At 43.7% G+C, this 12,122-nt stretch overlaps 1 long non-coding RNA gene across 1 annotated transcript in view; it reads right to left on the bottom strand.

Moving 5' to 3' along the window:
• Positions 1 to 1,277: 1,277 nt before the first annotated feature.
• The window catches only part of LOC103162926, a 125,509-nt gene continuing 114,664 nt past the window's right edge, over positions 1,278 to 12,122 (bottom strand). The window contains exon 6 of the long non-coding RNA XR_004769744.1: positions 1,278 to 1,752. This is a non-coding gene — a long non-coding RNA (uncharacterized LOC103162926). The remainder of the gene's footprint in view (positions 1,753 to 12,122) is intronic.

Genomic DNA, 12,122 nt, shown 5'->3' on the forward strand with positions numbered 1-12,122 from the left:
CCCTTCTCAGTGCTGGGATTTTGTCTGCTTTGAACCTGTGCAGGTCTTGTGTGTGCTCCTCAGTCTCTGTGAGTTCATATGTGGATCAGCCCTGTTGTATCTGGAAAACAGTTTCCTTGGAGACATCCATCACCTCTGACTCTTAGAATCTTCCCACCTCCTGTTCTGCATAGCTCCCCAAGCCTTGATGGAAGGGTTTTGATGATATCCCATTCAGGGATGAGGGCTCCCAAGTCTCTCGCTCATTGTACATTGAGTTGTGGGTCTCTGTGTTAATTCCCATCCACTGCAAGAAAACGCTGAGGTGAGGGTTGAGGACACCGCAACATGTCACTAAGAGTCATTTATGTTATGTTTTGTTTTCTTACGCAGTTGAAACTGCCTCTTTGTCAAGCAGAGAGTTGGCCAGAACTATTTTTCAGGACGTAATATCCTACACAGAGAAATCAATACCAAACCCCTGTTTCTTCTATTGCCATTTTCCTTTCCCTTTATCCCTTTAAATTAAGTGACTGTTTTCAGAGCCCTAATGAGAGAAACAGCAAATCCCAGGCTTCATAAAAGCAAAACCTTAATGCTCACTCTTCTTTCATCAGCTGACAATATTTTTAGATAAAAGCCAGCTTTTTAATTGACAGAGACATGTTTATTGGTCCATGTGTAGGATTTGCTGCAAAAAGAGACGCTGCTCCTGCCACCTCACAGGCCACTCTCAGAGAGCCCAGAGCTGTGCTAGCAAAAAGGACATCTGGCCAGCGCAAGCCACTCTGCCTGATGTGGGGGCATCTTTACTCCCAGTTATTTGTGACAGAGTGAGGTATACAACCCTGGATTCATTTTCATATAGCCCTGAAACTCTCTGCTTCATTCTTTTTCTGTAAAACGTGTGAATAATGATAAAAGTTGATAACTCAGGAAAAAAAAAGACATTAAACATATAGCCACCATCGTATTGAGCCGCTGCACTCCCAAATATTCACTCAAGAAAAGGGAATAAATTAGTTCATCCTGAGACTTGCCCATCATTGTTCACAGAAACTTTATTTAGTAAGAAGTTTAAACAACTCAAACCTCCACTAACAGTTGAAGAAATAGGCAACTTGTGGAATAAAGGTAGAATAGAATACTACAAAGCAAAAAAAAAAAAAAGAGAGAGAGAGATGTTGATAAAACATAAATGAATACCAGAGTAAGTATGCTTAATGAGATAAGAAAAGCAAACAAAGAATACAAAATATATAATTTTATTTCCATATAATACTAGGAAATGCCAGAGAACCTGAAGTGTCACACAGCTGATAGGAATTGCCTGGAAATAGTGAGGATGAGAGGGAATAGAAGAGTGGAAGGAAAGAACCAAATCCAAGTTCCAGAAACCTTGGATGGGGATAGGTATATCCACCGTGGTTGGGTGACAGTCTCACAGATGCATGCACACCAATACTCACCGAATCAAACACTGGAAATGCACAGATTCTTACATGTCAAGTAGGTTTCAATAAAGCTACTTCAAACCTTGAGTAAACCCATGCTGTTCTAGAGGTGAGAAATGCTAGATGTTGAGAGGTTGGGTTTCCTTTCCCAGATATAAGGACTGGTTCTCCGACCCGGTGAGATCTTCTCAGAGTGGGAATGAGGAAGAATCTGTTCTTTGATGGAAAGTTTGAGGTACTTCCAATGTCCAGCCAAGAACAGCTGCTGAGCCCCAGGTTACCCCGCAGTAGAAAGTAAGGATGGATGAAACTTGCCTTTCTAGAGAGAAGGGGAGAGATGCTGGAAGTCAGTCTACAGGCATAAGCAGAGGCTTGTGACAAGCCATGTGCCAGCCTCTTGCGGCACGCACCCTCTGCCCTTATTGGTTCTTTGAAATAAAACCCCCTTCTTGTCTTCACATCCCAGTTCTTCCTCTGCCTCTCCTTTTTCCCTGTCCTTTGTTACTGCTGTGTATTCACTGTACATTGTTCTGGGTTTCATAAGGACATTTTACACAACTATAATCGTGTTTGTTGACCATGCCTCCTCAGGCACAACCACATTCCCTTCCCTTTTCCATTAGTCTCCTCCATTCCCCTAGACAGAATAGCTTCTGCTTCCATGTCAGTAGGAATGTTTCTCAGTGGTCTGAAAACAGATATACCACGTTACTCAGCTATAGCATCCCTGGGTGCATCGCAGAAACACTTGAACATCAGCATTCACTGAAGCACTGTTCACAACAGCAAGGTGATAGACCCAAAGTCATTGTCCATCAACAGAGGGACAAAGAAAGAAAATATGGTATAGATCCTGGTCTTCCTTTACATTTACCCAAAACTACTGATTCTGATGAATGAGTGGTTCTAAGTCCATGTCCCCTGGCAGGAGGAGAGGCCTGGCCAGGCAGAAAGTGTGGTGTAGTATGGGAGAGAAACAGAAGAGGGAAAACAAGACAGTGTGAGAGGCAGTCTTCACTTCTTTTTAAATTTACTGGTTTTTTTGATGTTATAACAGCATTTTCCTCCCTTCCCTCAAATCCTCCATAGACCACCTTCATGTTCTCTCTTAAATTCACAGCTTCTTTTTTGTTAATAGCTGGTGGTGGTAGGTGTGTGTTTCTAACACATGTTCAGTCCCTATAATGTTACTTGTGTGTCTTCAACAGTGGTTTACTTATTGACAATTTCTCCGTGTTGCTTTTCTTTCTTGAGACAGAAAAGGAAATGGCTGTGTCTTTCAGAAAGAGAAAGGAAAGGCTAGTGTCCTCATGGTTCTGTCATTTCTAAGGAAGCAGAGCAGTAGGTCAGTTTCTGCCTCAGCTTCTAGCATTTGGGAACATGAGGTTGCCATATCCAGGACACAGAGCCACATCCTGGGGCACTAATGCCTTGACATCTCTACCCTCTCCTGCATGTTGCAGGATGTATTGCAGGAGATAGCTTGGAGGTTTGGTAGATCTATTGGAGACTGTGTGTCAGGTTTGGTACCATGGCAACCACCTCTTGCTCTCCCAGTCTGTTTTCTGCTCTCTGCAGGCCAACATATTCCCAACATGAAAATTCACCAGTTCCTTGGACCTGTTGTTCATCCTATAGAAGCTTCATGTTATTTTAGGGCACAATTATTTTTGTAAATTTCATAATTCAAGTGGGCATTTATCAAGAAAATTTATCTTGTCAACTTGAATTTGAGCTAGTTACATTGAGGGCATTGCTGGCTTTGGGAGTTAGCTCTGCCTTTAGAGGGTCGATGGGAGGCATCCTCGACTGGTGAGCAGAGTGTGGGAAGAGTTGAGCATATGGTATTTACCTTTGTTAATATAATTTAATCAGATGGGGAGGAAGGAGTCATTTAAGTTCCTCCATAAGCACAGGCAGGAGTAGTACCTTCAGGGCCAGGCCTTTTGAAACAGAAGAAAGGAAAGATGGGCAATGATCATTGGAAACACACATCATTGTGTCCATGCTCCAGGTTTAGGGAGAGATGATAGAACACAGAGATGAGCAGCTTAGCTTGAGAGTCACACCACGGAGACTTTCAGGCCAGCATCACTTTTACAACATGATCTTGGGCATGGAAGCTAAGGTCACAGGAAACGTGAGGCTAACAGATGATAGATAGAAGGTGCTCAACCCAGTGCCTGGCACAGCTAAAGGATAAACTCAGGTAGATGGTTTCTATTGCTCCCAATTTTTCCCAGGACTTCAAGTGAAGTCCAGCATCACTCCTTGTTAACATGTTGCCATCACTAGTTTGTAAAGCTGGTGAGAAGCTGTGCTGGTTTAATAGCTAGGAACTCAAATTTCTAACCTTCTGGGAGCCTGCCCTGCCTGGAGGAGAGCCAGAATGACCTTGCTTGCCTTAGATGGTCTTCACATCTGCTTCTAGGCAACTTGAGCCAAAACTATGATTGGACTATAATAATTACACAGCTACTGCCAAGGGAAATGGGAGAGAGGGGCAGGTCTTCAGATGAATACAACTGTACGGGGATCTTCTATGGACTACTAAGCCCCCCAACACAAAGCCCAAGACCAATTTTTCTCTATAATCCAGCATCAAGCATGGCCTGAACCATGGAGGGGGTGTAGGTTAAGTCTTACTTTCTCTTCTATTTGGGGTGCTACATCAGTCTGCAGAAAATAGCAACCTCCTACATGACTTGCACCATGTCAAATGCTTCCAAAACCTTTGAAAGAATTTGAATAATAGAGTTTGGGTCTCACTAAATAGCCTGGGCTTATCTCAAATTCACGATCCTCTTGCCTTAACCTCTGGAGTGCTGGGATTATAAATATTCACTTCCAACCCCCACCCAACTCAGAAATTATTAAAAAAAAAAACAACCTATTCCCAGGCAGCCCCCAAGTAAGCAACAGCAAAGTATGTCTGACAGCATAGGCCTCAAATATATCCTATACCATCCTGCCTCACATTTGAAGATGCCAAGTGGACGCAAATGTCCTTCTACGTGTCTGGTCTCCAGGAAGTGGAGAAGACGTTCCCATTCGATGGGCCCTAACACGCTCATTAGAGATCCACTCCAGAATTCCCCACACTAACATCTATATCTTGCAGAAACCACTAAAAACTCAGCTCTAGTCTCTGAATCCGGGCCTGCCCTCCACCTGGTACCACAGGAAGTACTGGTCACGAGGACTAGTGAGAATCAGATGTGAGCAGCTCTTCCTACTCCTTGAGATGTGGTCAGAAGGTTACAAATGAGGGGTTTTCCTCTTGTTTTCTTGATGACAGAATCCTTAAGCCTCTACCAGCACACGGCTGCTTTGGAGCCATGACACAAATTCTTCCCAGCCAGAAGCAATGTTCTCATCACTGTGCAAACATTTTACACTGCGATGAAAACCAGGAACATGTCAGATGGATCCATATGCTGCCTCTGGGAGCCCAGGCCTTTCAATTGCCTTGCTTTTAGCATTACAGCTGTCATCTTGGAATTTTTCATTTGCCAATAGAACCTTTAATCTACCTATAAAATATGATTCACATAATGAATCCAGGTATTTCACCCGGTGCTAAAATCCAAAAGCAATTAGCCTTTTTGTTTATTTCACACGGGAGTTAGACTAAAAGCTAAATGAACATGCAGAAAAAGAGCCAGGCATTGGTCCAAATATCTGAGTGATGTACTAATTAAATTGTATAACAACACTGCTATCTTTATACATATACTTTATTACAGGTTGGGGAATCAGCTTGGGCTTTCCAAGTCAGCCTTCACGGGAGCCCTTCCTTACATAGAACAGCTCAGGGTAAACTTCGTGAGTTGACTTTGGATGCGACTGGAAGAGTATGGTTAATTTTTCTCCTCTCTCCCTGCTACAATATACCAATCAGGAGTACTTTTAAGTCTTCCCATTATGCATTCACCAATGAACATGGTGAAACTTTGGGGTAGATGGCGGGGATAATATAAAATTAACAAGATCTATTCCAGGCCTTCTAAAAGTGCTCAAACAGCCTCAGCCTGGCAAGGAAGTGGGCATCTGCAAGGAACACAGGAAGCTGTCCTTGAGGGTGACCTAGTGTTGAAAGATGAGCCCAGAGGAGGTGTGTTCACACTTCTGGAGGGTGGCTGGGGCTTTCCAATGTCAAGTGTGTGAGAGGATTGCTCACTCATCTTTCGCATTCTCCGCTAATGAAACATGCACCATTTAGCTTGTTTCTAAAACACCTACCTTTTGTCACAAGGAAAACCTAGAAAGATGAGAAAAGCAGGAATATGGTCAGTGTGTGTCAAGGTTTTCTGAGTACCAAAGCTATGTATGTCTCATTTAATCCTGAGTGGGGCACCAACGAGAGCATATGTGTCAGAACTATGCTTCTCAGTCATGGAGGTGGGGGTTGAATCCAGGGTTCCAGTGTTTTCCTCACCCATCATCTCTCATGAATTACACAGCTAAGTGCAAGTGTGGCCTCCTGCATCTCGCCTTATAGATTATACAACATCCTTGAATGCTCGATTTGGGGCTGGTCTGGTGCTCTATAAAGAGAAAGAGCACATGTGTGAATCACAATGTGAGCCATGACGCCAATCTTGAGCCTCCTCCTGTCCACATCACTGATGGAGGTGTGACGTCTACACAGTCCACACTGCCACCACAGCCATGTCAGGTAACAAAACACATCACACGAACCACTCACAATTTTCCAAGTCAGTGCCTCTGCTTGACTATAAAACACCAAGTGGCACACACTTTTAAAGGCTGGAGCTATGAATTTACCCAGTTATATATGCAGAGTGAAGCACATGCCTGCTGGGAGGTCAGCCTGGCAAGTATTTCTCAGCTGATTTCATTCGTGAGAGAAGTTAGTTAAGCTAACATATCCTCGGTGCTTTATAACATCCTGCTAGGATGATTCCCACATCCTACCTACCAGAATGAAAAGATTAAGGAAGCTGTTCAAATACAGAATCGCCTCATCCAGTATTAAATCACCTCTCCATTATCCGTTATAATGAAAACTCTTTGCAGTGATGCTCACATAAAAGTGTTCTCCAGAAAGAAGAGACAACTTCCGAGAGGATAATCCATGTGGTCCTTTCACATTCAGTATGCTATAGTTTGGGGGGAATAATGGAGTGGAGTTTTGTCTATCAACTGACTCCCTTAAATATGGTGTGCACCTCCAAGACTCTGTTTCCAGTTCATGAGCACTTGGAACCCTCTGTCTTGCCCACACCTGACCACCCAACTTGCCAGGACTCAATGGTACTCTGAAGGAGAGTTCCACCTGCTTTCAGTAAAGCTTTGTGAAATCCACCCAGAATCACCTCTGGACGATAGCGTTTCCAAGGTTCACGGTGCCCCTGTGGTTCCCACAGAGGAGAAAAGACAGATTGCCAACTTCTTCCTCCAAATAAAAAGGACCAGGCTGAGATGCAGTTTTCACTGTTCTAAAATAGTCATGGCTAGCCCATTCCAGCCTCTCCTCTAGCATCTCCCCCAATGGCTCTAAGAAAGAAGGTTCTCACCCTGTGTGGTCCAAGGTACACAGTGCTCTCTCACTTTCTTCCAGGATCCCTAGAAGAAAGTCTAGAAAGGACAACTATGGAAGCTGAGTTTTCATCCTATAAGGAAATTGTCATGGGTGCCTGGCAGGACATGAAAAGGCCAAGTTCAAGGAAAGAAAAAGAAAGCCCATGCACTTCTCAGGGCTTCCATTCAGGCCTTTAGAACTTGGAATACTTCTGGAAGCTTAAGGCAGACATAGACCACAGTCGAGAGTAGAACAAACATTTTGTCAGCAGTCTGTGAGGTAAAAACCAGATCTTGTTATCTTCGTATGATGAGCATTCTGAGGACTCATCTGCAAGTTGTGATGAGGCTACTCACTCCTGTACTTACAGAGATCCTGAAAGGAATTCTCATGTTCTCCACAACTGTCTCCACACATGTCCTTTGCCTCTGTCAGATGGTATTGCTCTAAACCGCTGGTTTTCTTCAATCTTCCAGGTTCCTCATAACCATCTGTGAATATTTCTCCAACCTTCTCAACTCCCCTCATCTCAGATCCTTCCAGGCAGAATCCCTTCAGGGCTGTTGTAAGGCATTATTTATCCTTGGGGTCCCCAGAAGAAACCTACCTCTGGGTCCTGACCAGAACTCTCACATCAGGTACTAAAACAGGTACCCAGAGAGATCTCCAGGTCTCTCTCTCACCTCTGAACCTAGCAGTCCACTGTCCCCAAGAAAAACAAAGAAGAACTCTCAGTGGAGATCCAGTTATTCTGTTAAAGAAAACCCACACAAGCCCAGCCACTCCTGGCCCAGCATCCAGTCACACCTTTCAAGAATCAGACATGGAACCAAAGACATCAACCTAAGATGCACCCCATTCAAAATGCAGAAAGGGATTTCTCTGTAGGTCCAAGAGGATAACTCCTCCAGTCCCATGCTTCATCCAATTTGCACTGGTAATTAGGACACTTGATGTCTCCTGCTGAAGCATCAGCCACCGGACTTTTGGAGATTCTATAGGTTTCCTCCACAGCAATGGGTACTCAAGGTTAATTCACTAAGAACAGGTTTGAAATTTATGCTGAAAGGACCGTCAGGACTGGAAGGCTCTTGGGAGCAATGACTCTGTATCTTCAGACTCACTCATCTGCCCTCAGCTCCCCAGCTATCTTACCTCACCCAGCCATCCCCCATGTTCTCCTTCAGGACCCCCCTCCCGTCCTAAAAGGATCAATAGTCCACACCCGGTGCGGCATTAATACACCCCTGAGGTCTCCAACAAAGGTTCTGCCCCAGCTCCCAACAGCCATAGCAGCACAGAATTGTCAGAGGGACACAGATGGAATGAAGGCACATTTCTTAAATATCAGTAGGTAGACAAAAGAAAAGCCCATTTTAAAAAACATTGTTAGAAAGATAAAATGGAACCTGCAAATTAAAATACCACAAAAATTTCCTCAAAGCTACTCAAATCATCTTATTGTGGATTTTATAATAAAAGTCCTCAAAAAATTCAGAGAACTGGTCATTTGATGATATTTGAAATATAATATGTAAATATTAAAATTTTAATAACAGGAGTAAATGATGTCTATAATAAAATATTTAAAATAATAATATACTAAGAAAATGTGTACAAAATATTGGGATGTCCATTATATTAAGACAAAAAGTACTAACCCACTTATTCAACATTACTAACAACCTTCACAAGATAGCCTTCTGCACTAAATAGAGAATTCTCAACAGAGGAATCTAAAATGGCTGAAAGACACTTGAGAAAGTGCTCAATATCCTTAGCCATCAGGGAAATGCAGCTCAAAACCATTCTGAGATACCATCTTACTCCTATCAGAATGGCTAAAATCAGTAACACCAATGACAGTCTATGCTGGAGAGGATGTGGAGAAAGAGGAACACTCCTCCATTGCTGGTGGGAGTGCAAACTTGTACAACCACTTTGAAAATCAGTATGGAGGTTTCTCTGGAAAATGGGAATCAGTCTACCTCAAGATCCAGCAATTCCTCTCTTTGGAATATACCCAAAGAATACACATTCATACAATAAGGACATATGTTCACTATGTTCATAGCAGCATTATTTGTAATAACCAGAGCCTGGAAGCAACCTAGATACCCCTCAACTGGAGAATGGATAGAAAAAATGTGGTACATTTACACAATGGAGTACTACTCAGCAGAAAAAAAAATGGAATCTTGAAATTTGCAGGCAAATGGATGGAACTAGAAGAAACCATCCTGAGTGAGGTAACTCAGTCACAAAAAGATAAACATGGTATGTACTCACTCATATATGATTTTTAGACATAGAGCAAAGGATTACCAGTTGACAATTCACACTGCCAGAGGAGCTAAGAAACAAGGAGGACCCCAAGAGAAGATTGCATAGTCCCTCGAAGAAGGGAAGAGGGACAAGAGCCCCTGAACAAAGTGGGAGCATGGGGGGAGGGGGAGAGGAGGGAGGTGGGAAGAGAAGAAGGGGAGGGGGGAGGAGAACAAGAGGACTGAGGCAGGGGAGGAATAGAGGAGGGCAAGAAAGGAGATGCCTTGATAGAGGGAGACAGTACAGGTATGGAGAGAGGTCTGGCGCAGGGGAAATGTTAGGGGATCCACAGGAATGACCCCAACTAAGAATCCAAGCAGTGATGGAGAAAATGCCATTGATGCCCTTCCCCTATAATGAGATTGATGTCTCCCTTGGTTACCATTCCTAGAGCCTTCATCCAGTAGCTGTTTGAAGCAGAAACGCACCCACAGCTAAGCACTGAACCATACTCCTGGAATCCAGTTGTGGAAAGGGAGGAGGGATGAGCAAAGGAGCCAAGACGGTGCTGCAGAAACCTGCAGAAACAGTTGACCTCACCTAGTGAGAGCATGGAGACCCTAGTCATAAATCTGGGGAAACAGCATTGGACTGAACCAAGCCCTCTGAATGTGGGTGCCAGGTAGGAGGCCAAGACAGTCTATGGGACCTCTAATGGTGGAGCCAGTCTTTAACCCTAGAGCACAAATGGGACTTTGGGAGCCCATTCCCTATGGAGGGATACTACTGCAGCCCAGATACAGGAAGGAGGGCCTAGGCCCTCACCCAAACCATATGACAGACTTTGAAGGTCCTTGGTCCTTCCCTCACTATCCCTGGGGAGGAGTTGGGGGAAGGGTTGGGGAAAGGTGGTGGGGAACATGGGAGGATGGGAGGGCGAGGGAATGAGAGGGATGGATATGTAAATATGAGTAGTAATTAAAGAATTTAAATAAAAAACCATTTGTATCTTCAAAAAATAGCCTTCTGTAAGCACTTGAGCAACACCAGTGATGAATGATACAATGTATCATCACATGTTAGAAGATGGTAACCACTGTGGAAAACCAAAGGAAGTGTGTAGCACGAGGGACAATGGGTGGGTAATTCTGGAAAACTGTATTAATTGAGTATATTCAAGAAAAAAATCTAAAATGTTCATTAATTCTGTTTAAGAGATTCACATGCATTAAAGATACTTAAGGTAAATAATCCCCAAAACATGTTTAAAAGACAAATTGGTATGGTTAATAAATTCAACAAACTGACCTGCCTTCTTGCATTTGTGTAATAAATGGGTAAAGGGTCCTGTCCTACAGTGTTCACAAACTAAGTCTGCTTCCAGAATGAGCCTGTGACACTACCTTTGGCACAAAATTTCTAGAAACTTCTAAACGTAACCTCTTCTTGCTATAGAAAAGGGAAAAGAAGATGAATTCTACTCCACCAGTCCCCAACTGTGCTCATGAAATGGCAGGGCAAATTCAAAGTCACTGTGGGAAGGAAATAACCACAGTTCTGATGTGGTACTTTCTCGGGAAGACTCAGGTGGTCCTTCCGGTGTATCTTAAAGAACAAACAAGTTACAAAGTCATGGATGGGATGCAGTTGGGGAGTCCTTTGGGGGACAGAATCTCCTCCTTTTGGAGACCTGGCACAAGATAATACTCAATGTGTTTGTTTACTTAATGACTTTTATTCTGCTTTATGTAAAATGGATCCTAGGGCATGTTTGCTAGGAGAAGTAATTGCAGTCCCATCTGTGGCACAGGGACTGTTGTTGGTCTGGCTATTGTAGAAGCCAGTGTGCTAAACAATGATGAAGAATTGGGCCGGTAAACTTGACTGTCCTAGCTGGAAAGCAGAGAGGGAGCAAGAGAAAAAAAGAGAGGAGCGGATCTTCATCTGGGAGCCACAGACTCCTGGAGCAGGGCTCATCAACTAAACCCAGAACGAGCCTCATCGAAATGCAGATTCTGGTATAGCAGGTCTGAAGCCTGTAGTTTTCAGTTTCTGCAAAGCCCCAGGTAACACTGACACTGGCGGCTCACACTAGGAACAACAAGTTCAGTGTGGAATCCACAAGTCTGTGGACTCCCTGGAATGACCCACAGGATGTCCCTTACACATCTGCATTTCTCTGTAGAGAGATCAGTGCTACCATCAGATTCTTTGAATGGCTGCTACGTATTGAGCTGTCTCCGTGCCTGTGAATGTAATCAAGTTAGAATTGCATCCTTAGGGAGAGCCCTGATGCAGCGGACTGTGTCCACCACAAGGAGGATGCCACAGGACAAGACATTCATGGTGCTTCAAGCCAAGGGACAGCAGCTCTGGCCATGGCTGCTGAGCAATGAGAAGACAGAAGTAAGAACTCTATTTTCTGGGTTCTAGGAAGAGCAGCTTAGCTGATGCCTTGATCTCGGGCTTCTGCACATTTCTGGTGTGTGTGTGTGTGTGTGTGTGTGTGTGTGTAATCTGGAAAATTTCCGTTGTTTTGAGATGCCCCTTGTGGTACTTTGTTAGTGTAGCGCTAAGAAACTAAAACTGGGACTAAGGTATATAAACACACTGAGAGAAAGACAGAGAGACTAGAAAGATATAAAAGGTCATTGATAATGTTGGATCTAATGTCTGTAGCCATCACTGACAATTTGCAACTCCTGTTTCTACCTACTGTTTAGCTTCCTTTCTCCCCTGGACAATAAAAAATAGCTTCTTTCCTCTCATGTGTCTTTCTCTGGAATCTTCAACTGGTCCTTTTTTTAATCAGCCTACATGAAGGCACAATTGCTGGACTCCTCGGCCTGCCGGGAGGAGCCTGCTGTGTTCTTCCTTGG

This window comes from Cricetulus griseus, chromosome 4 (assembly GCF_003668045.3).
Source record: "Cricetulus griseus strain 17A/GY chromosome 4, alternate assembly CriGri-PICRH-1.0, whole genome shotgun sequence".
Classification (NCBI taxonomy): Eukaryota; Metazoa; Chordata; class Mammalia; order Rodentia; family Cricetidae; genus Cricetulus; species Cricetulus griseus.